Here is a 25,987-nt window from a genome sequence, read left to right as displayed (position 1 = left end):
TTCTTCAGATACACTGAAACAGAAGTTACCAGACCCTTCTATATAGTGAGAAGGTGGGGAGGGGTATTACTCAGAAGGGTGGTAGGAATGGGTGGTAGGAATTTCAGAAATAGACTGGAAAGAGAAGCTGCTGAATTGCAACTTATTACCAAACTTAAAACCATGGAGAGACCTGGTCTGAACAAAGACATTGGATTCTTATCTCATTATACATGACAAAGCCATTTTTCACCTTCTCACCCCTTGCTTTTTCCTGTAAGACCTATTGCAGTCGTTAAGAGTCATCAACAGGCTCATCACAGCTATCTGCCAATCACCCATTCCCACCAACCTTCTGAGTAATACCCCTCCCCACCTTCTCACTATATAGAAGGGTCTGGTAACTTCTGTTTCAGTGTATCTGAAGAAGTGTGCATGCACACGAAAGCTCATACCAAGAACTAACTTAGTTGGTCTTTAAGGTGCTACTGGAAGGAAAAAATTTTTTTGTTTAGTCCAAAGCTTGTTGGTCCCACAGCGACACTTGAAGGGCAACATTTAGGAAAAGCCCCGATAATGTGGGAGGTCAATTGCAATTCCACTTGTATCTTACAGTGGAAGACAGTTTCAGCTCCAGGTTTTGGAGAACTATTAGGCAAGACACCCTCCATGGTCCCTCACCTCGATGAGCCTACCTCCGCATTGCGGCAGATATAACCAGCTCATGCCAATGCTCCCCTCCGCTGGAAAGTAGACCCACAGCAGAGGCCCAGCTACGCTGTTCCTTGGTGCTGGCCCTGGCAGAAGAGAAATGTTTGTTATTTATCAGCAGCCACCTGTCTGGAAGCAGCCCTGTGTAAACTTTGGCTTTAAAGCACATTCAAAGCACATTTTCCCCCTCAAAGAATTCTGGGTGCTATAGCTTGTTTAGGATTGCTGAGTTTTGTAACTCTGCAAGAGGGAAACAACAGTGCCAGGTCACTCCTCCTGAAATGAAAAGGAGTTGAATCATCAAGCTTGCAATTTCACAAGGGATTCTTGACCTTTTGAGTTTAGTTCAACCTCCGCATTACTCCTTCGGAGTCTCAGAGGCTGGCAAGGATTCAGGGCGTTCCATCCCAAGACTGCGGTTTTATAATCCGCCTGTGCTCTTATTACAGGAACAGAGCCCGCATGGTTGAGCTAAATCAAAGCTTTTAGTTCACCTGCTGAGCAAAACACTAGGGACTTGCTTTAAGCATTCATTATTCTGTTTCCTTTTTTAATTAGCTCAGCTTTGGTCTTGGGTCAAGTAAGTTTAAATGGGATCATGTACTCCAGATTTAACTACTTGTGTTTTCTTAATACTACACTAATTGCATGTGGGAACAAAACGGGACAACCATGGGGAGGGGACGGTTATCTGATCTGGAGCAGGCCATTTGTGTGTGAAGGCATATCTAGTCCAGGGTTGTGAACCTGGCACCCATGGGAGATGTGGCACCCATGAAGTCTTGCACTGGTACCCTTGGGCAGGTACCCCCAGACTCTGAGCTTTCAGATAAAAATATAAAGTAAGTCTCTGGCCCTCCTACGAAGAAAGTTATAGGGCAAAATGTGCAGGTATCTTATGAGTGAATTCTGTGAAATGAGCATGAGTATTGTGTGGCCACTTGGTATATTTTCCTGGAGCTAAGGAATGTTCCCTGTTGCTATTAGACAGCAAAAATGTGTGTGTGTATAAAATCAATAATGGGTATAATCTCCACCATCATAACAAGCAGGACATAGCTGACTTCCCATAGTAACTATTAGGTTTTCAGGGGTGGCTGTCTCTAATTTTGTTTTACGCCACACTCCCCATGGAAGCCACTTTGTTACACCATGCCCTCCACAGCATACCCTCCGAGGGACGCAGGTGGCGCTGTGGTCTAAACCACTGTGCCTCTTGGGCTTGCCGATCAGAAGGTCAGCGGTTCAAATCCCCACAACGGGATGAGCTCTGATTGCTTTGTCCCAGCTCCTGCCAACCTAGCAGTTCTAAAGCACACCAGTGCAAGTAGATAAATAGGTACCGTTGTGGCGGGAAGGTAAATGACATTTCCGTGCATTCTGGTTTCCGTCACGGTGTCCCGTTGTGCCAGAAGTGGTTTAATCATGCAGGCCACATGACCCGGAAACCTGTCTGCGGGCAAACGCCAGCTCCCTCGACCTGAAAGCAAGATGAGCACCGCAACCCCATAGTCACCTTTGACTGGACTTAACTATCCAGGGGTCCTTTACTTTTTTTTTAAAAAAGCATACCCTCCAACACACCAGGGCACTGCTCCTGCATGAGTCACGTGATCCGGGGGAGATTGTGGCCCCCGAAATACAGTTTCTTCAGTTGGGAAGTTTGGCAGCTTCCCAAAAACACATTCTGGGGCACTGTGTGAGATTGCGGCCCCGAAAAAGGGGCCTGATATACTGCATCTCTTTTTCCTTGCCCTCTTTCGCACTCTTCAGGTGCGTACTTTAATGCTTGGGGTGGTGATGAAGGCAGACAAAGAGCTATAACCTGAGATATAAAAGTGTGATACGGAAATTAGAGGCCATGAGCAAGAAAGGTCAGGGTAGAACCACACACAAAATCAGAGTAATGGCTGTAAGAGCAGATCCAAAATCGCTTACTTAGAAGAAGGCGGATCTGTATCAAGTGTTGGTGGGGGCGAGGAGAGTTGGTTGTATAGATCCACTCGAGTTTCATCTGGATTCCACCGTTAATTATCTGTCTGCATGATGACACCGAGGGAAAAAGCAAAGCAAAACCACAGCCCTGCGTGAGTCACTTCCTCCTTCCATCATTCCCAAAACATCATCTTAATAACAGCTGCTCATACCTCGTAGGTTATAATTATTTGAAGCGTTCCAACTGATACCAAAAGGCAACTCGTCAGATTGTAGTTTGGCCTGAATAACTTCATCTGTTGCTGCTCCAGATAAGATCTAAGAGGACTTGTGGAGAAGCTAGTAAAATGCTGGTTAGACGATGTTACTGTTCAGTGGATTCGCAGCTGGTTGACTGATCAAACCCCCCAAAAGTGCTCACTGAAATCCCCACATTTTATTTAAATTATACAAATGTTTTTCACCCTTCGTTAGAGTTAACCGGCATTTCTTTCTCCTATACACTCACAGCATTTTCAACAATCAAGGACACTTTCGCCTCAGTCTGAAAAGAATATGTTTTAAATAGGTTTTCGTTGTTTATCACTTGCTGTTTTGCCGGCCCAGGGCTCCTTTGGGAGGAAAGTCGGGAAGTAGATTTAATACGTAAAGGGAAAGTTTCACGCACGCACGCACACACACACACACCCTACACACACAAGGAAAATTGTCAATGAGTATGCATCAACAAAAGCAGTGTCCAGATCAAGGGAAGTAATAGTGCCACTCTATTCTGTTTTAGTCAGACCACACATGGAGTACTGTGTCCAGTTCTAGGTGCCACAATTTAAGAACGATATTGACAACCTAGAACGTATGCGGAGGAGGGTGATCAAGATGATCAAGGGTCTGGGAACCAAGCCTTATGAGGAATGGTTGAGGGAGCTGGGCATGTTTAGCCTGGAAAAGAGGAGACTGAGAGGAGATAGGATCGCTATCTTCAAATATCTCAAGGGCTACCATATGGAAGATGTAGCAAGCTTGCTTTCTCCAGCTCTGGAGAGTAGGACTCAAACCAATGGCTTTAAATTACGAGAAAGGAGATTCCGACCAAACATCAGGAAGAACCTGTGAAAGATTTTTAAACCGCATAATAATATGACAAATAGGGTTTTTGTAAATAAATAGGGGTTCTTATTTGCTCATACTAGAATCCTCTGAATCGTGACAGAGGAGGTGTGCCTGGTTATATACAGAAATAATAAATCTTGGGAGATGGAAACAGAAACCTGATGGAATGGAGATAATCAGTGATACTTATCTAAAGATGTAGACTCTGTAAAGGAGAGGATGTAACTCTGTATGTGAGAGGGCATACAAACAGAATATATATATATATATATAAACATTAGAGATGCAGCCTACACCACAGACTCATCAGAGGGGTTTAGTAATTCTGCGCCCCATTAGTAGTTTCATACTGGAAACATTATTCTGAATTCTGAAGATGTTTACAGCAATGTAATGAAAGCCAAAATGCTGCAGATCTAGGGGCTACAGATTGGTACATGTTGTTCACTGTGGCAAAAACAAAACATAACTTGACTGTGCTTTAGTATTATGACAGGAATGTTTGCAAAAATAAAAAAGCCTTCATTCGCATGCATGCATGCATAATTTCCCGTTAAGTCTGTAATAGAAGGGTCATGGCAACAGAATGTTTTTTTTCCAGAGAAAAACATTACTGGGAAGTGGAGGCCCATAGGAACAAAAAGTAGGATTAGAGGCTCACCTTGAATCTTCTGCCGTTTAAAAAATGCAAATTTGCACTTTCTCTTCAGAAAGGCTACTGTGTCATTGGACTCAATGGTAGGAACAGTTATGGGGTACGGACAGAGCAAGTGAATGGGAAACCTACAAAAGGAGGGATATTCCTAAACAGATCATCTTGGATTCCACTGTTAATTATCTGTCTGCATGATGACACCGAGGGGGAAAGCCTTGAAGCCTTTCTTTATATGATATTCACAGAAAAAGAAAATCACACACTTTTATAATCCATTGTCCCGAAAAACTTTATTTCGCCTTTTCCACAAGATCTGTAACCAGAGAGATTCTGAGCCCCCAATAATTCCACCATGGTTTGAATATGAGATTGTTAAGGAAGGTTGGAGAAATCAAGCATTTCAGAGATGGCCGGGGATTAGTGCAGATTAATTTCATCAAGTAATTGTGCTTTTAGTGGGCGCACAGTATGAGAGACAGAAGAGGGATGTAAAAAACACCCCCCTAGATTTCAATAACCTTCTGGTCTGCGTTTCAAAGGTTTGTATTATCACAACTACTGCTTCCAATAAAGGCTTGCAGAGACCTTGGCATTCTCATTAGTGACGGGAAAGGAGCCTTGTCGCCTAAACAACAGGGAGAGAGCTTAACATGTTTTGGTAAACTAACCCCGGAAATGCGTTAAAGGTCCTTGATACAGCAGAGTTCCCAGTTGCTCATTTCTCCACCTCCCAGATGGACGGTGATAATTCACAGTCCATGTTTTATGAACAGTAAAATTGACGGAAAGTTTTGATAGAAAGGTCCAGCCTCCTTTTTTTTTTTTAGGTGCTAGGCATTGAAGGGAAGGCTCCAGAGTGAAAGGGAGAGCTCTCTGACACACAGCTTTAGAGTCGACCTGTACCTGGAAACCACAGGCCAAAAGGTAAGTGGGGATGAGCTTGGAGATGTCCTTTGGTAGAATATGAGACTCTCAATCTCAGGGTTTGGGCAAAAAAATCCTGCATTGCATTGACTTCATGACCTTCGTGGTTCCTTCCAACTCTGCAATTCTGTGATTTCCTTCCCTGCTCTTACTGCCTATGCTAAGGTTTTCATGTCATTTCCATTAAGCTTTGTATATCCATAAATGGAGTAATGAATTTATGTTACATTCAGGAGCCAGGATGTGCAAACCTGCGAGTGTAAGGTTTGTTCCTTCTTCCTCTGGGTTGCTACTAAGCAAAAGTGAATTTGACTGGAAGCCAGTGAACATTGGTGCATCGGCCAAGATTTGGACCAGTGTTGATTGGATCTCCAGATTAACACCACTGAATTATGCTAATGTCAGAATGGTCCTTCCAAAGCACTAATGTGTTTGTGTGGTCCACTATGCTGTGAACACATCCATATCTAATGCAAGTATAGAAAATAAAATACTGTAGTTCTTCCTCTGTTGCAAAATAGTGAACAATAGAATGTGCATGCAAAAATGTAGCATACCATAGGTATTAGTCAAATCAGTGATTTAAGGGTTGCCAGGCCGTGAGAATTTGTTGGGGGTGGGGCTTGTTTTAAAGAAGATATATTACCTTTGACTGAATTGTTCACAACAGTCTCTGAACATAATTTGGGCTTCCAGTTCACAAAGGCAATACCTTTAAGGAAACCTTATGCCTTATGGCCAGATCACATAACATATACATTGCTTACCTCACTTGCTGACCTGCAGCTAAATGTGTGAGCTGCCTCCATTGGAAAAACTATATGTGCGGCAGAGATATTTTTATGAGCTAAAGGAGCAGATGCTCAGGGTGGCAGATTGAATGGGGTGGCAACAACTGTTCCTAGTAACTGTGCGGATTAGAAACTCGTGCAGTGCGAGTGCAACTGGGGGGAAATCTTGCTTCCCCCATAGTCGCAGCCTTGGATTCAAACAGAAATCAAACATCACTCTTGACTTTTTCCGTTTCCATCTTGCTGCTCTGCTTCTGGCTCACATCACTCCAAACTCAGAACCCTTTCCTTTGATTCCTTAGCAGCCCATCATCTCAGCAGGAAGCTAGCTTGGCTATTCCAAAAAATTAGAAGCCAAGGCATACAGCCTAACACCCTGCCCCACCCCACCCCAAACAACCCCACATAGCAGTATTTTTGTGTTCTTGTATCGTAAACCACCCTGTGCTCCTCGGAGAGGGCAGTTTAGAAATCCAACAAAGGAAATACAGTAAATGGAACTTCTGGCAAGGATAAATCCGAATTGAATTAGAAGGGGGCCAAGGCATTCACCAAAGGAACAATATTTTTGTGTTCTTATATTGTAAACCCCCTTGTGCTCCTTGGAGGGAGGGCAGTACTGTATAGAAATCCCACAAACAAATGAAACTCCTGGAAAAGGCGGGGGAGGGAAAATACAGAGCTCCGTTCTGGCCTCGTCTTCCGCACTGGGCAGCCACACGCAAAGAAACCCCGCGCGTGTGGAAGCGCCCTTGCGCGAGGGCAACGCGCGTGTCGCGGGCGAAAAGCCTCGAATCTGGGTCGCGTGCGCGCGCGCGAGAGAGAGAGGAGGGCTCGTCGGGACGCCTTCGCCGAAGAAGAAAGAGGCGGGAAGAAGCAGCGGCGGCTGGGTCCGTCCCTCCTCGCCGTGTCATCCAGGCCCCTCCTCCGTTATTAATCCCTCTTATTGAAGGGGGGAGGGTGGAAAGAAGAGGCGGCCCGGGACTGCCCGCTTCCCCACACGCAGTCCATACCGTCCTGTCAGCGGCGGCGCCGCCTGCCCGCGCTTTCCCTCTTCCCCCGCCACAGACACGCGCGCACGTCTGTATTCCTCTAGGAGAGACACCCGGGCGCGCCTCTCTCTCTCTCGTCCGCCTCAGCGCCAGGCCCGCGACTCCTCCGCGCTCGGCTCGGCTCGGCCCGGCCCGGCCGCCGCCTCCTGCATGTCTTTGCTGCCCTCAGCCCCGCCGCCTGAGCAGCCGCCTCAGCCCCCTCGACAGACGCCCAGGCTGCTGGATGCAGGTGAGCCGCCCGAGGGGGGAGACAAGGCCGCGCGCGTCCCGCCCACAGACAGACCCACTCGGGTGGGGGGAACTGAGGCGGCGGCGGCGACCGAGAGCGAGGCCTTGTTTGTTTCCGAGGCGGCCTGTGGTGGAAATGGCCGCTTCTTCCCCGCGGCCTCGGCCCGGTGGAGGTGAGGAGCCGGGAGAGAGGCCCCGGCGCCCCCTCAGGCGACCACCACCGGGGACGGAGAGCCTGCCCTTCCTGACACGCGGGGATTGGGTGGTGGTGGTTGTGGCGGAGACGGTCGGGGCGCGTACGTGTGGAAGTGGAAGCGGGGAGACGCAGGAGCGTGTGAACGGGCGGCGCACCCGCGCGCGGGTCGGACCCTGGCCGGAGTCGGTGGCGCAGGAATCCACGGGACTTCGCTCCCAAGTGGGTTGTGGTCACGGCATGGTGGCGAAAGGCTGCCGGGTTGTGTCCGTGGCGGTTGCACGGATAGTGACGGGAGCGTCGTGCTTCGAGGAGGAGGGGTGGCCAGCGTGGCCGACCCAGGCAGTTGTGCTCTGAAGTGCGTGTTTGGGTGTGTGTGTGTGTGTACACATATGCTTCCCTGGATAGCTCAGTTTGGTTAGAAAGCGGTCTCAGGTTCCTACTAGAGGGCTGCAATAATAATAATAATAATAGTAATAATAGTAATAATAGTAATTTGTTTATACCCAGCCCATCTGGCTGAGTTTCCCCCCGCCACTCTGGGCAGCTCCGAATCGATTGTTAAAACAATATATTCCTGCATTGCAGAGGGTTGGACTAGATGATCCTCAGGGTCCTTCCACAACTCCTACGATTCCATGTGTTGTAACCGCTTGCTGCATTTTAACGTGGCAGTTTTGGTTCCTAATCTCTTCTAGCTCACAGGCACTCCTGAAACGATTAGCTGCGCCTGAAATTGCAGGGCACTGAGAACACACACACACAAACCAAACCCCAACTTGGAAGCTGCCTGCTTCCAATACTATAAATTTATGAATGTAAGGGTTTAGCTCATGTTTGTCCTTGGGTGACTTCACTGTTGTAAGCCTTCTCTGGCTGGAGAGGAGGGATGGAAACACTTCGAAATAAATATGTGGCTCAGTCGGTAGAGCATGAGACTCTTAATCTCAGGGTTGTGGGTTCTTGCCCCACCTCGGGCAAAAGATTCCTGCATTGCAGGGGGATGGACTAAATGACTCTCTTGGTCCCTTCCAGCTCTTCAGTTCTAAATATCTTGGTGATACTCTGAGGATAACTATTAGATTGTGAGTAGGGATTGCGATGTGATTTTATATTGGAGTGGGCCTGCTAGGACTGTTTTCCATGTAACATGGCCATAAATTATGCTCATCCGAATTATAGGCTGAATTCAGCTTTCTGACATGTGTATTTTCAATTATTGTCTGTCACATAATTTTCATCTTTGGGTGACCACTTAAAAAAGCCTTAATATGTGAAGGGGCCCAAATAACTATGTTGTATGTGTTCTAGATTGAAACACAACCTGATCCAGTGTAGGGTTAATTGTTAGGGTGTTGGAGCTGGACCAAGGAGAGCTGGGTTTGAGTCACTTCATAACCATAAAGCTTCCTGCCAGTTGCACTTCACTTAGTGTTGTTGTAAAATGGGATAATAACATCTCCCTCCGCCTGCATACCAACCTGAGATCCTTGGAGGAATGGTGGAAATGTGAGCTATAGATAGCTGGTGTCCATTATGTTTTCTATTAGCATGTAATATTGTGTTGTGAGATGCTCTGGAATAAGGAAATCAGGGGGATTTGACAACTATGCTCTTTAAGAAGTGCATGTGTTCAGAGGAAATCTGGGCAGTTTATATGGACTGATCCCTAACAGCAAGAACACTGTGAATTTACACATCAAGTCTGGGCTCAATGCTACATCCATTTACCTGGTGTAATCCCACTGAACCCCAGTGGGACTTACTTCTCATTAGACTTGGATAGGATTGCACTGTAAAATGGTGTGAGTAAGGAGGGGCTGTAATGTACTTGGTGTGTTGAAACTTCTGTGTTTTCTTCCCCGCCTTTGCAAGGTTAGTGTTTCTGCTGTCTTGAAAAGAACGTTTAAAAAACTCCCCACATTCATTAAATTGAGTAAACATATACACAGAGCTTTAAAAATGTATACATGTAGAAGGCATGGCCCCTGAATGAACATTTGGTTTTCTGATGCATATGTCTATCTAAAGCACTGCAAAGGAGAGGGGAAGCCAGGCTCATTCTACAGGAGAGAAACCCATGGCTGCTCCTTTTCAGTCTGCATGCACTCTTAATGTGAGAACTTTCAAAATGTAATAGTCACTCTAAATGTTAATATTTGATTTGCAGCTTCCTTACTGCTTCAGAACTGTTGCTCTCTTCCACCTTTCTTTGGATCATGTACCTGTACAGCAGCAATGCTGTCCAGTCAAGGTGTCGTATTTCACATGTCGTATTAGAGCAAGGAGAAAATGTTTCACGGTATTTTCAAGATCAGAGTGAGGTGGAAAACTGCACTAATCCCCTCTTCCCCAATATACTATTTGGACTAGTAGGACTCAGGCAAAGGATCTGAAGTGGCAGTCCCCATGTGGACTAGTGCTTTCATGCATGCTGAATCTGGGTATGTGACACATGAGAAAGCCACCACTGATAGGCCTTATCTAGCATATTTGGCAATGTAGTTGTGTTTTAATTCTAGATTAATCCTTCAGTTTTTATAAATGGATCTCTGTAGTCTCAGCAGTTTTGCTTTTAGTATCTGTACTTTAAGACAGGTTTATTTTCACATTTTATTACCGTAATTTATGTCCTGTTAGACTATTATTATAATAATTCATTAAATTTCTATACCATCCTTCATCCAAAGATCACAAGACAGTTCACAATCTAAAAATACAAAAATACCTACCATAATAACAAACAAAAACAATATCCCATATGCTTCAGATAGAAGCCTTAGGGTAGCATATTACAAAATCAAGAGAGAGTTACTGCATCTGTATGATATGTGTGTTTGCACACATACCTGTTGTCTTTGCACACTTACCTATTGTCATGCACAGTTTTGTACTGATAGCTTATTATGTAAAATTACCTAGCATATTTGACAGGTACAGACAAATACGCAGCATGCGAAAAGCATGACGAAACCAATATATGCTTTTTAAGTGTTCACTACTGTATTCTGACTGTTCATAAAATACTGGAAACAGCTTTAAGGCACACAGTGATTTCAGAAGAAGTTGGAAATGAAATTTAGAATGAAGCTCCAATGGGAAGAGATCTGTCTTTTGTTTATGGTGTTCTACAAGGTGTAATGAACACAGAAGTTGCGAAAGTTAATAAGTTTCCAATGTTGAGTGGAAAGATTTGTTTCAGCATGGCAAAATTGTGAGTTTGAGCGCCTTCCTTTAATTACATAGCTATCTTTATGCTTCTGAATAGACCCTTGGATTTCAGTAAATAGTATGGTTGCTAAACATACCTTTGTAAAAAGTTTGTCAGAATGGGATCAGGTTTAGTATGTGGTAGACAAACTTTCATGTAAGTAGACTGAATTCCCTTTGTTTATCTGATTTTCTCTAGAGCTAATTATTGGAAGAAGCGTTGGATTGGCCTTGTCTTTAAAGTGAGGAAAAACACCAAGAGAAAAACACTCAAAACTAGCCGTGAGCTTAGAATTTAATGTTGTTGCTCTGAGTCTTGTTCCACTAAAAACTTGGTGGGTTTGCTGTTTTCCATAACCATGGTGAAATAATCTGTGCAAACAAGAATTAATGCAACAGACACTGCTAAATGTACAGAATGACCTGTAAAAATAAGTTTAACTGAAGAATCTGTATTCTATTTAAACATATTACCAAGCCTATTCACTTCAGTCAACATTGTGCCTAGTTCCTGACAAATAGGAAGTGAAGCTGATTAAAGAATGGATACTGCTTGATCTGATTTCACCATTTGCTCCACTTCTACCCTGCCCACCAGATGTAAATAAGTTACAGCATGTCGACCTTTTTACTGAAATAAGACTTTACAAATGGAACTATTTTTAAAAAACAATAATCCAGACAGCTTGGCCTAAAATTCCTGTGTTAGCATTTAAACTTTTGGCAATCTTCTACATTGATTAGGCACATTAACTTCAGGCAAGCTAAAATCAACTCTGACAATTATAATGGCGTCCTTTGTGTATTCAGTGTTTGCTGATCTCAAGTGAGTGGGTCTCCGGCATAGTGAGCATATTCATATGCAACAGGTGCTTCTGAGGAACCTATCCTTTTTCACAGAACAGGCATTACTCACATTCAGGCTGTACACCAGCTGCAGACTGGCATCTAGCATATTCAGCTAACTTTGTTTGAAATGCACTATGGATATATAAAAACACGCAAAATAGCTCCTTATTTGAACATGCTGGATTTCTTGAAAAACCTCTGGCACTCGACCTTCCAACTCCTACTTTCAAGCAATTTCACTATCATCTTTTGTTCATCGATATTAGCTTGTCCTAGCTCTGGGGTAGCCAACGCTCTGACATCCAGATGTTGTTGAACTCCCAACTGCCATCAGCTTCAGCTGGTATAGCCAAAGGTCAGGGATTATGGGAATTGTAGTCCAACAGTATTTAGAGGGTTCTACATTGGCTACCCTTGCTCTAGCTAGGCAAGGATGCATGAACAGGGTGTCTAGCGGTTGCACCTTCTTAGTCTAGTTTCGTATAGCATTTTTGCTTCTCTTAAGGAAGAAAATAGAGTTTGAATGTATTATGTAGACGTCACAGCATCAGGAAAAATAAGGGTTCACAGTATTTTTCTGATGAGTGACAAAGTTGTCTGGATTAATCCATCCACATCTTACTCATAGGCCAGAGACAGAAACTTCTGTGCCTTACATATAGACTGATGTATAGATTTTCCCTTCACTGTTGCCACGATGGGGAAAAAATAATATAATCTTCCTAGCAAATAGCTTATTGGCACAGAAACTTTCTTAGATGTCGTGTTAACTGCCTTGTATTCTTATGGGTTTTATGGATCCCTGAGTGTCTGAATTCATAAACTTGGTACGAACTTTTAGGTTACACTTACCAGGATAGTCACAATCCTGTGGTTTCATTATTATTTCATGGTGATTAAACAAATGACATCTTTTAATGACATACTTGTTGGATATTGAAACAAAATGGGAGAACAGGATAGAGTACAGTGGTACCTCGGGTTACATACGCTTCAGGTAACAGACTCCGCTAACCCAGAAATAGTGCTTCAGGTTAAGAACTTTGCTTCAGGATGAGAACAGAAATCGTGCTCGGGTGGCGCGGCGGCAGCAGGAGGCCCCATTAGCTAAAGTGGTGCTTCAGGTTAAGTACGGACCTCCGGAACAAATTAAGTACTTAACCCGAGGTACCACTGTATTGGAAGTACTATGCTGGATTTTATTTACCTGCAGCTAGTTATGCAGTGATAATTGTGGGTATGGTCTACGGATAAAATTAAGCAAAGGCAAGGTTTATAACGGTCGCATTTAATATATTGCAATGGCTTGAATTTTTAATCTCTCACTGCATGGCTTGATTTCCCAATACACCCTTTCCTCAGCGTTTTTCCCCGAGAGAGCTATATTCCAAGAATTGTTTTGTTTGCCTTTTCTGTGTTGTACAAGGTTAAGACCTTTAAGCAAAGCTAGTACACGTTTAATAGTAACCTCATTTGGAAGCAAACCTTCAGTTCCTTCTTAAGTCTGATCAAGTTCAGTGGCATGCAAAGTACTTCACCAGAGGACGTGATTGATCGGGTGTAATTCAGATAAATATAAAGCCCCATAAGCTAAGCCTAGGATTTGGCAGTTAGTGTCCTTCCTTGACAAATAATGTAATGCAAAATAAGAAGGCCAAACGTTCACCAGTCCAACAAATGGTATGAGCTATGCTTTACTAGTGGAATAACATGTGCATGCCCCAATTGATACTCATGCAAAAGTGTGTTTAATGGCACAGTCTTACTATAAAAATGGAAATCTCATCACTGCCCATTTAACATAGCATAATTATGCAGCAATATTAAGCTACTGAAAAGGAAAACATCTGCTTTTGGCACTTTAGTAGAGGCATAAGTTTGAGGGCTAATTAGAAATGATGCTTATAAGATGTGAGAGAGCTTTGAAGGCTGTCATGGGTGTTACATTTTGTTAACTTCTTCCAGTGTAAATGTATTAGTCGATTTTCTTATTGGGAGCTCATAAGCTGTGTTGTATATCTATCCATAATAGAATACACCAGGTTTCCAGCTCTTTATTCTAACCACCAGTTTGCAAATGCAAAGAACTGAACAGAGGGTTTGCTTTGTAGAAAATATAACATCTGTGCTGTTTAGAATTAATACTTCTGGGAAAGTAGTTGTTGCATTTTTTTAGGTTTTGTAATTTTCCAGGCAAAACTATTCCATGTCAGGCCATTTGTAAGTACCAAGTTTTTGGTAATGAAAGTGAGAACAATTGAATTAAAAAATGTCAAAACTAGAAACACCTTCCATAAAGTTAGTGGGTCATTGCAGTGTACTACTGAGGAGTAAGAAATACCATCTCTAGTACATTCAAATGGGATTTCTGTTAGACTGGTTTTTGACCGCTGACACTTTGGACTGGTAGTCTGTGTCTCTTCATGCTTAATGCTTCAGAGCTAGGACTTGGTTATAGTAGTGGTGGTTGGTTGAACTAAGTTCAGTGTTTTTAATAAAACTTGGAATGATCTGATTAACTTTTTTTAAAAAGTGTGTAAGCATATAAAATATATTCTCAGCCTTTTGGCTAAGAAATCATTTTCTGTTAAGATAAAGTCATACATATATTTTTATGTATTAATCAGCATATCAATTTATTAGTGTTAGTTTTCTTTGTTTACCACCATAAATATTTCTCAGCATTTATAGATAATTACTGTAATGGAAGATAGCTGATGAAGTTATTAATCCCTTAGACTAGAACCACTGTGTTTGTATGTTTGTTTGTTTGTTTGTTAAATTTGTATGCTGCCCTTCATCCAGAGATCTCAGGGTAGTTCACAGCATAAAAATGTAAAATAAAAACACTAAATACATGATTAAAAACAAAGCAAACCTATTCTCACACCAAAAAAAACCACACCACACTTAAAAGAACTTAGAATATTAATCAGCCTGGTTGAAGAAGAACATTTTTGCCTGGTGCCTAAAGGTGAAGGTGTCAGGTAAGCTTTCCTGGGGGGAGAGCATTCCACAAGCAGGGAGCCACTGCAGAAAAGGCCCATTCTTGTATGACCATTCTCAGGGCCGTCTTTAGCATATGCAGCGCCGTGGTGCAAAGATCCCCTCAGTGCCCCCAAATTTAGGTTTTTTTAGGGGGCCACCCAATGCAGGTGAAACTCGAAAAATTAGAATATTGTGGAGAAGTTCATTTATTTCAGTAATTCAACTTAAAAGGTGAAACTAATATATGAGATAGACTCATGACATGCAAAGCAAGATATGTCAAGCCTTTATTTGTTATAATTGTGATGATTATGGCGCACAGCTGATGAAAACCCCAAATTAACAACCTCAGAAAATTAGAATATTGTGAAAAGGTGCAGTAGCTATTCAATCCATAACACCTACAATGGGTTCCTGAGCCTTTAAATGTTCTCTCTGTCTAGTTCAGTAGGAAGCACAATCATGGGGAAGGCTGCTGACCTGACCGTTGTGCAGAAAGCCATCATTGAGACCCTCCATAAGGAGGGAAAGCCTCAAAAGGTAATTGCAGAAGAAGCTGGATGTTCCCAAAGTGCTGTATTGAAGCACATTAATGGAAAGTTATGCAGAAGGGAAAAGTGTGGAAGAAAAAGGTTCACAAGCAGCAGGGATGACCGCAGCCTGGAGAGGATTGTCAGGAAAAGACCATTCAAACGTGTTGGGGACTTTCACAAGGAGTGGACTGAGGCTGGAGTTAGTGCATCAAGAGCCACCACACACAGACGGATCCTGGAGATGGGCTTCAAATATCGTATTCCTCTTGTCAAGCCGCTCCTGAACAACAATGTCAGAAGCGTCTTACCTGGGCTAAAGAAAAAAAGAACTGGTCTGTTGCTCAGTGGTCCCAAGTCCTCTTTTCTGATGAGAGCTACTTTTGCATCTCATTTGGAAACCAAGGATCCAGAGTCTGGAGGAAGAATGGGGAGGCACACAATGCCAGGTGCTTGAAGTCCAGTGTGAAGTTTCCACAGTCTGTGTTGATTTGGGGAGCCATGCCATCAGCTGGTGTTGGTCCACTGTGCTTCATTAAGTCCAGGGTCAACACAGCCGTCTACCAGGAGATTTTGGAGCACTTCATGCTTCCTTCCACAAACGAGCTTTATGGGGATGCTGACTTCATTTTCCAGCAGGACTTGGCACCTGCCCACACTGCCAAAACTACCAAAACCTGGTTCAATGCGCATGGGATTACTGTGCTTGATTGGCCAGCAAACTCGCCTAACATGAACCCCATAGAGAATCTATGGGGCATTGCCAAGAGAAAGATGAGAGACATGAGACCGAGCAATGCAGAAGAGCTGAAGGCTGCAATTGAAGCATCCTGTTCTTCCATAACACCTCAGCAGTTGCCACAGGCTGATAGCATCCATGCCACTCCACACTGAGGCAGTAATTGATGCAAAAGGGGCCCAAACCAAGTACTGAATGCATATACATGCTTCTACTTCTCAGAGGTCCAATATTGCTCTATTTGCAATCCTTGTTTTGCTGATTTCATTTAATATTCCAATTTTCTGATATTGTTAATTTGGGGTTTTCATCAGCTGTACACCATAATCATCACAATTATAACAAATAAAGGCTTGGCATATCTCGCTTTGCATGTCATGAGTCTATCTCATATATTAGTTTCACCTTTTAAGTTGAATTACTGAAATAAATGAACTTTTCCACGATATTCTAATTTTTCAAGTTTCACCTGTATACATGTGCAGTGCTCCTCTCAATGTAGCTTAGATGTTCAGCAGCTTGTAGATAGAGACAGCAGTTCCTTGTAAATAGTTTGTAAAGCAAGTTAAAACCTGTTAATAGGCAGGCTTGCTGGATCTGATCCAAGTTCCCTAGTGGATTTATGACTGTGTGGTATGAATTATTACACACTTGTGTGAGAATTTCTATCACATGATGATACTGCCTCAAGTGCCTTCGCAACTGCTTTACAGTTGAATAAAGTTTAGCTTGTTTCTCTGCCTATACATAGTTTTATTTTAAAAGGGGAAGCCAAACCTCTTGCTTTGCAGACTTTCACTAGAGCAAATTAGTGAATGAAGACTTGCTTGCATATACAAGGCTTTATTTCTTGGAGCAAGTACTTGGGTTTCAAGGCTGCCTTCATTCTATAGAAATCTGAGTAAACAAAAAACAAATGGAAGAGCTGCTCAGTCTCTTCAGCTGTGTGGATTCAGTGTCTCACATTTGCTTTTAAGTTAGATGAGAAAATAGAACTGTAAATTGAAGCTGTAAAATAAAGGGATCTGATAAACAAGCAAATTGTTTGGCAATTTAATGTGAGGGGTTGTAGCCCTGCACATGTTTTATTAAAGCAAAAATGGTAGATATATTTGAAGGTCTAATTTCATAACATATTAAAATGGTTGTCCAAGCTGCATTTTCACAATCTTTGCTACAATTGAAGTGTGCAGCTTGTTTGTATCTCAATGTTGCACAACTATGTGTCCTGGAATTGAATTTACAGAAGTATTTGTGTCTTTGAAACTGAAGACATCAGGTGATGCAACCTGTTGTTGACTAAGGTCTTGATTTATAGACCAGCTGGCTGCCATCTATGTGACCTCTTTCCTTACAGCTCTTGATCAGACCTCAACTAATAGTGGGTTTGCAGTCATTCCAAATAGATTTGGAGGCCTCTCTGAATTTCAGTTTGATAAACCAACCCCTGACAGCCCTTTCAGAGCCTAGAAATAGGGATGACCTCGGGGGAAAGTTGGTGTTCCCAGAGAAAAATGCATGGTTGAGTGTCTCTTTGTCCTCCTCCCTCCAGCCAAAAGACTCTGGATACATCTAAATAGCTACAATACAGGACTCTGCATGTTTGATTAATTGATGCCTGATTAATGTTGTTATCAAGAATAGGCAAATTATGGTAAAGCATTATTGGTAATTCTTTTATTTGAAGTTGTTGCAGCAAACCCTCAGTTCAGGGGTCTGAGTTGGCCTCTAAGTAATATTTTCTCTTCCCCCTACCACCACTCCAAGATTCTACCTACTTAAAATGACACAGTGCTGGAGTGGGCAGAGCCCAGTAGCCTCATATTGCCCCCCTACCCAATCATCAGATTAACCATTCAATAGGAGGCTGTATGCCTGCGTGTGTCCACACATGCAGTGTGAGATGCCCACAACAATTTTTAGCTGTACCCACTGCTGGCATGCAGTTCCGAGAGATTTAGCCAAGGGCAAAAGTGGCCCTCTGGACAAAAATGTTAGCCACCCCTGCTTTAGATTATGATGGAGATACAGAATTATCAGTTCCCACTATTGGAAATGTGACTTGACAAGTTCTTGTCCTCCTCCTCCTCCTCACCCTTCCCCTTTGGAACGCTGGGATTTTACTTTTCTTGTTGTTTGGTCTATTTGTAAATGCAAAGTGTGGCTAATTCTGGAGATTCAATAATCGGCACAAGAGGCATTCCCCACCCACCAGAATGTTCCAATTTGTGTGAGACTTCTTTTGCATCCTTTTGTTGTGGAAACGTAACAAATTTGCCCCTTTTAAGGATAAATTAAGACTAAAAAATTAAGTGGTAGAATGGAGTGCTGAGGGCCAGATCTCAGCTGATACACCTTATCCTTGCCTCAGATTTTGGCTAGCACACATTTTAAATAGACAAGCTGCGCCAATTAAGGCTCTGATATCACAGGTTATTTTCCCCAAGTATTAAGCGCACCCCTGTACTCTGCCAGCTTGAGTCTATTTGAGGAAAACAGTATATCAAGAGTTGCTAAATATATTCCAGTATTGATTGTGGTTCTCCTCTGGGCAAGTATATAGTCATTTTCAAAGTTCGTCTTTGAGTGAAAATTGCCTCCAGGTGATCATTCAGGGAAATTTTGTAAATTGCTCTTTTTTTTTCTTTCTTTCTTTACACATAACTTTCATAGCATGTGAGACGCACCGGGTTAATAACTTATTTGCAAGATTTATGTTAATAGTTGTGCTGACTGCAGGCGGGGGGGGGGGGTGAAGGAAGAGAGCAATTACTAGCAAACTTGAGCCCTGTAGTGAAGTTTCTATTTATTTGTGGTATGCTGACTTTTTTACTTGTGTTAGAAGAACTCTCAGAAACATAACCTTGGTGTTTTTTTATAATAAAAACAACTAACCTTTTTGTAGTAAGGATCATATTTACCCTTGGCCAAGCCTTTGTGGGTGCCGGTGCTGGGTATGGCCACCTCACAAGGTACATGCAGACACACACCCATACCCCTTGGCTGATCCATGCAGATTAGTTGAGGTGGTGGAGGAGCTATTACCCCCTCCCAGCTTATCAAATGATCAATTGGATCATTGGGAAAGGGTTGGTTTGCATCTCTGTTCAGGTGCTGGGAGAAGCTTAAATGTCTGCTCCAGTGTCGCATCTACTCTTTAATTTTATTTTTGCTGCCACCAGAATCAGTGGAGTCTTAGGCAGGCTGGAGAAAAAATATTGGGGATAGGGCCAGATGTGCAGCTTTGGCTTAACATGTTAAAAGAACAGCCGATGTGAAACTTCACAGAATGCGATAGAATGAAAGTTGCTTTCAGTAAACCACAAGGCAAATTTTAAAAAAGAAATTAGATATTCTAGAAGGGACTGGACAGATTTTCAGGTCAATGTATTTATTTAACCTGTAAAACAAAGCTTTTTAAAATGAACAGTTAGAGCCCATAAATTAAACTAGGTGCTCCAGATTAGATGACAGAAACAACATTCTTAATTGTGCCCATATTCCAACTTTTCAGCTGCTCCATCTTCAGGTTTATTTTGTTGGTATTGAGTCAGGTCTGGTGGTTAAGGGGCTTGTGCACAATAATCATTAATGTCTACAGTAGTTTCTAGCCCTTATTTACTGGAAAATAGCATGTAACCCAGACCAAATTCTCTATAGAGTCATGTGCTTTCCCAAGGGTTATTTTTGTGTTATTTATAATACTTGCTGTAAATGGTTCAAGGCACATTTTGTAGAAAACATACAGGGGAACCTGCATTAAAGGATTGCATGTGTGGGAAGGGGGAATTGCAGTGTCCACCACAGTATATGTAGCCATATGGCTGGCATAAAATCACATTGTGTTTACCTGGCATGTTGTTCATACGCTTGACTAATGTTTTAACATGGACTAGCCATTGTAGCCGGGGGTGGGATGGTGGATTCTCTGTCATAATCACTGCCCTGCTGACTTCTGCCAACCAGGGGGAAAGGGAGCAAATTTTCTACCCATTTCATTGTGCCAACTCCAGGTTGGCACAGCACAGGGGTCTATTTTGTGTCCCTCACCAAAGCTGGCTTAGGATCCAGTAGTTTCATAATCGTTTTTTGCTTTATTTATCTATATTCCACCTTTTTATGACAAGGTCTTTGTAAAGTGGCTTTCAAAAGTTGGCTTTAAACGAGCACAAGACAGGCAATGTCGTTTTGTGCTGGGTTACGTTCCTGACTCACGTGCACATCGGCAGAGCGCTCATGAGTCCATTACGCCCCTTTTCCAGCCACTTCCGGGTTGCAGCCATGCACTCATGCATGGTCACACACATCTTGGACAAGCGTAAACACACAACAGCTATGAACCAATTCCGCCAACAAAAAATAATTCAAGGACAGCCTTAAAAGCGTTCTTTTTAAAAGTCTTTAAGTTATTAAAACAATGTCTGGCTCCTAACCAGAAGGTTGGTGGTTTGTGCCCGCCCAGGGACGGCTGGGGGAGGGATTCCTGCATTTCAGGGATTGAAGTAGATGACCCTCAAGGTCTATTCAAACACTACAATTCTGATTCTATATGGAAATAGGTTATGTAATTCCAAAGAGAGGGCAGGGCCTCAGCAGGTCTATCCCTCAGGTACCAGGAAACCATATAGATCCAGAAGTATTTGTGTGCAAACCATTCAAATAGCTGACACTGCCACCTCACTAAAGCATCAAGAGCAGCGTGTGGTGCAAACCTAACCATCTACTGATCTGATCATGACAGCAGAGTAATTGAAGGCTCCTCCAACCACCATTGTCTTGGTCTAACCCAATGGTGGCCAAACTTGGCCCTCCAGCTGTTTCAGGACTACAATTCCCATCATCCCTGACCACTGGTCCTGTTAGCAGGGATGATGGGAGTTGTAGTCCCAAAACAGCTTTCCCTTAGACTTGTAGTTCTGTATCTGACGATCCAGGACAGAAGAGTTAAGCACTTGTGTCTCTTTTCTGATGCAAAGAAAAAGGGGTTTTTTTTCCGCTTCATGTTGCAAGGCGAGTTGAAAAGTGGGCTGCTTTGGTGGTACCATTCTACAGTGTCAATAACCTTTGAAATGGAGGGGCAGGCAAGATATGGCTGTTGCCTGTGCACTAGAGGAACAGCCAGCTGAAATTTCTCAGAATAATCATGCCCAAATGGGGCAGCTTCACATAAGATTTTTCCTACATGCTTTTTTTTTACACTTCTCTTTAGGAAAATTGTCTATATACTGTATAAAAATGCAACGGGTTACATGCAGATATGGATTAATCTATACAGTAGCTCTTCTATTCAGTGTGAGGAATGGAAAGAAAAAAGATGGGAACTGTTCCCAAAATGTGTGTCCGTCATGGAGTGGATGGGGAAAGCTTAGCAAACTTGTGACAGGTGGAAGAATGTTGTGTAGATTGCAGCGGAGTATAAGCCCAATTAGCATTGCTTGCTGGGGCTAATGAGATTTGGAGTCCAGTAACATCTGAAGGGTCACAGGTTTTCCACCCCTCCATCCATAAAATATTGTGTATTTTATGCTTGACTTGTGTGTGAATCATAGGCTCTCCTGACTTGCTAACTAAGCCCTAGTGGTTTCCTACTGGCTTTTGTACTCTGCATCTCTAAGCACACATACATAGTAGTGTGTTCATAGAAACTGAAGCATTTTAATTACCTGTAGGGATTTTTAGGAGTCAGGTGTAAAAGCAAAAATAATTAAATGTATAGTATATATTAAAGCAATGGGACGCGGGTGGCGCTGTGGGTAAAAGCCTCAGCGCCTAGGACTTGCCGATCGAAAGGTCGGCGGTTCGAATCCCTGCGGCGGGGTGCGCTCCCGCTGCTCGGTCCCAGCGCCTGCCAACCTAGCAGTTCGAAAGCACCTCCGGGTGCAAGTAGATAAATAGGGACCGCTTTCTAGCGGGAAGGTAAACGGCGTTTCCGTGTGCAGCTCTGGCTCGCCAGAGCAGCGATGTCACGCTGGCCACGTGACCCGGAAGTGTCTTCGGACAGCGCTGGCCCCTGGCCTCTTGAGTGAGATGGGCGCACAACCCCAGAGTCTGGCAAGACTGGCCCGTACGGGCAGGGGTACCTTTACCTTTACCTTTATATATTAAAGCCTGTCATCTGCACCAGTTTGCAAAACATGTGGTGTGTGCTAACAAGGACAAGATGTATCACCAGAACCTGTAGGCATCAACATAATCTACTTCATGTGATCTGTGTACTATATTAGGACTTGAACAAACAGAAACTTAATGCATTACTTTTTATGCCATGAGTATTAATATCTATACCAAGAAAAGCATGCATAATATAGAAGTTCTGCCTAGTGCCAGCTTCGTAAGCATATTGCAATGGAAAAAAACCATTCACCCAGCCATTCCCATGTGAGATGCCTGCAACACACATATGAACTGTGCCGCTTGTTATGCTGAAAGCTGTTGCTCCACCTCTTGCAAGATGAGTGTGGGGGCAACTGTAGCACAAAATCAATCACCGGAATGCCCAAAACCCAGAACCTGTTAGTATTTCTTTCATAGGGAAGTAGTCTTCTGAAAGCAGAGTACTGTATCATAAATGGAAGTTTAGTCTAAACCAGTGGGTCCCAAACTTTCCCCTCATGGGCCACTTGAAAATCGCTGAGGGTCTTGGTGGACTATTTAAGGGTCATTCCACACCAATTTTGGACCCCAAAAAATCTTAAAAAATTAATTAGAGATTATCTCGTATGTATGTACACACACAAAAGTTTTGAACAAAATCTGAGACATGAGAGCACAATTGAGTATTAAAATCAGGTGATTTGGCGTGGAATGACCCTTAACTATTTTTCTGTTTTTTGTAGTAATTGCGATTCCATAGTGTTCAAGTTGTAATACAGCTGGCAACTACTTCGCATGCGACTGATGGATACATGACTGCTGACACATGCTTTTGACCCGAGAAGGTGGCAGGGTGAGGGTAGAATGGGCTTATGCACGACTGCTGGTCTGTGCTAGTGTACCCACAACACAGCCCCATGCAAACGGGGGGTTGCCTGTAGAATAAAATTCAATATAAGAAATAAAGGAAACAATAAAAAGGCAATGTGAATATGTAATGTGATGGATATGCCATCTCCTGTCTTCAACCACATCCACAGAAACATCAAGTCCCACCTGATTGAGGTTTGGGGGCCAGAGTCTAGAAACCCTAGGTATAAACTTTAGTTACCGGTACTTGGAGACATTACTCAGCACCAAACCACATTTTTCATTCAGTATTGAGACGACAGGAGACAATGCCAGTTTTCCGATGTATCATGCACAAATTCCTGAAACCCTTGTTTGTCATGTTCACATCCTGCCTTTCTAGGTGTAAGCATTAAAATTTTAATTTGTGAAGAAGACCCTTTTATATAATTTCTGCAGTTGGCACTGAGAAAAACACCTTGTAAATTTCTCTTAGGCTTCAGACAATTCTCATTGAGATGTTTGCCTATATTTTGGTGTATAACCTTTAATTTAGTAGCAAACACTGTGCCTTTTTTTATAAGGCAAAGAAGGAAACTGAAATTATTGCTGTGTCTCAATTAAGGTGGAAGTTTTTAGATGGCAAATTTCTGAGTTGCATTTACAACCATGACTGCATATCTCTACAAAGTCTCAAACACCCTGAGATCTTTTGTGAACAGTTGGGCAAAATATTTTTTATGTTTATTATCTAAGTGACTTAACAAGATGCTGACCTTTATTAAATAAACCTAGAGTTCAAATAACAATAGTCAACCAGCTAAACATAAAATCCAATATTCAGTCAGATGAAAGAGGAAAATAACATCCTAAATCTACCCTCTGGTGCAGTTTGGCAGTCTGCAATAGCCAGTGTTTTGACTCAGCTATATTTTGTTATAATTTATATGGCTCCTTAACACAGATTTTAGAGCCAACACCTGCCCTGAGGTCTTGCTTAGCCTTAGATCAAAGCAACTGGCCTTCATCCACTGCTATTTTCTCAGCTGCTAGACATTTCTGTAGCTGCCCCAGGAAAAGGGGCATGGGTGTCAGTATGGTGGTGTATAAATTATGCATTCCTTTATTCTGCAAGTATCCCACAGTTGCAGAAATCAGTTTTTAAAGAGGAAATGGTTGTGTGAATTGGCCTTTGATCACTCTTCTTTATAAGTGTTTGTCTGGTAGATTCATAAAGAATGTTTGGGGATACCATCGTGTAAATCATTTGGCAGTGTATACAGAGAAAAAAGTTGGCTTCCTCTTTAGAGGCAGGAAACTCCCCTCTCCAGATATTCAAAGCTGCTGACCAGTGTCCAGATAGGAACAGCACAGCTGCTTATAGCGTTCCTCTGGCAAGCCATCAGTCATCTACCACGAATATCTTTGCACAGCAATCTAGCTGGGTCTCCAGGATAAATAAGCCTTGAAAGCAAAAATATCAGTCCACCTTTTTTGGTCAGTTTTCTGAAACTGTATTTAGAGAATCTGACAGTGTTTACATTGCTTAAAATAAACCTTTTAAACATTAAAAGCCTAGAGTTAAGATTTAGAGGCTAAACTTTAATGGCTAGCTGAACTTCACCTGGGATCTTTCCTTTGTCCTACTTCATTGATGTTTTTGAGAACAGCCTGCAGCTGCTGATTGTGTGAGGAACTGGAGGCATATCTTCTCTTTGGAATGTTCACAGGACATTGCCTCTTTTTTGTTTTGCATACTTATATCTGAGCAGAGCTTGTGTTAGGACTAGAGGCTGCTGTGTGGCCTTTCTGCAATGAGTCCGGCAGCTTTTCTGCTTTGTAGCTTTTCTGTTTTCCTTTCCTCTGCACTTAAAATCTGATCGTGACTCTGTGAATTCAGAATATTACAAACATCCTTTGAGTTGTTCCTAAGAAAAAGAAATGTCTAATCCAGGGGTCAGCAAACCTTTTCAGCAGGGGGCCGGTCCACTGTTGCTCAGACTTTGTGGGGGACCGGACTATATTTGGAGGGGCCCGAGAGGCCCGAAGATGCATCACTTTACAGTGGTGCCTCGCAAGACGAAATTAATTCGTTCCGCAAGTCTCTTCGTCTTGCGAGTTTTTCGTCTTGCGATGCACGGTTTTCCATAGGAATGCATTGAAAATCAATTAATGCGTTCCTATGGAAACCGCCTTCCCCCGACCTCTTCTGGCGGGCGGCATTTTAAAATTGCCCGGGACAGCGGAGGACTTCTCCGCTGTCCGGGGCGATTTAAAAGCCCCTGGGAAGGCAGGCAGGGGGGACAAAGACTTTTGCCCCCCCCTGCCTTCAGAAAAGGTCCAGGAGAGGCGCGGACCTCTCCGCAAGGAGCGCGCTCCTTGCGGAGAGTTGCAAGCGCGCCCAGGCTTTCCCGCCCCGCCGCCGGGCTTCGGGACATCGTTCCGATGCCGGGCGGCGGGGGGAGGCTTTCTCGCCCCGTCGCCCGGCATCGGGACGATGCCCCGAAGCCGGGCGGCGGGGGGAGGCTTTCTCGCCCCGTCGCCCGGCATCGGGACATGGTTCCGATGCCAGGCGGCGGGGGGAGGCTTTCTCGCCCCGTTGCCCGGCATCGGGACGATGCCCCGAAGCCGGGCGGCGGGGGGAGGCTTTCCTGCCCCGTCGCCCGGCATCGGGACGATGCCCCGAAGCCGGGCGGCGGGGGGAGGCTTTCTCGCCCCGTCGCCCGGCATCGGGACGATGCCCCGAAGCCGGGCGGCGGGGGGAGGCTTTCTCGCCCCGTCGCCCGGCATCGGGACGATGCCCCGATGCCGGGCGGCGGGGGGAGGCTTCAAAAGCCGTCCGGGGGCTTTTAAATCGCCCCGGACAGTCCCGGGGCGATTTAAAAGCCCCCGGTTAGGCAGGCAGGGGGGGTAAAGACTTTTGCCCCCCGCCCACCTTGGGAAGAGGTCCAGGACCTCTTCCCAAGGCGGGCGGGGGGGCAAAGGTCTTTGCCCCCCCTGCCTGCCTTCAAAAGCCGTCCGGGATAGCGGGAAGCGCTTCCCTGCTATCCCGGACCGCTTTTAAAATGCTGGCAGTGGGGAGCAAAGCCTTTCGCTCCCGCCGGCCTTCCTGGACCTCTTCTGAAGTCCGGAGGGGGGAAAAAGGCTTTGC

General features: G+C 43.8%; 1 protein-coding gene and 1 long non-coding RNA gene across 4 annotated transcripts in view; one reads left to right on the top strand and one right to left on the bottom strand.

Moving 5' to 3' along the window:
• Window positions 1–710: 710 nt before the first annotated feature.
• On the bottom strand, window positions 711–4,133 carry LOC309377854. Its single transcript, XR_014171731.1, has 3 exons — window positions 2,629–4,133; window positions 2,034–2,170; window positions 711–776 (listed from the first exon to the last, which is right to left on the bottom strand). It is a non-coding gene; the product is annotated as an uncharacterized lncRNA (long non-coding RNA).
• Window positions 4,134–6,990: 2,857 nt separating this feature from the next.
• Window positions 6,991–25,987, top strand: part of CNOT6L (CCR4-NOT transcription complex subunit 6 like) — a 37,755-nt gene continuing 18,758 nt past the window's right edge. The window contains exon 1 of one of the 3 annotated variants that reach the window (XM_081925027.1): window positions 6,991–7,386. The gene's annotated coding sequence lies outside the window, so the exon portion shown is untranslated. Of the gene's footprint in view, window positions 7,387–7,473; window positions 7,559–11,011; window positions 11,031–25,987 lie in introns of those variants that run through there. The other 2 variants (XM_081925028.1, XM_081925026.1) reach the window with 2 other exon arrangements.

The sequence above is a fragment of the Podarcis melisellensis genome (genome assembly GCF_964234715.1).
Source record: "Podarcis melisellensis genome assembly, chromosome: 9".
Taxonomy (NCBI): Eukaryota; Metazoa; Chordata; class Lepidosauria; order Squamata; family Lacertidae; genus Podarcis; species Podarcis melisellensis.
The sequence above is the reverse complement of the archived record's forward strand: the minus strand, read 5'-3'. Positions and strand labels throughout refer to the sequence as shown.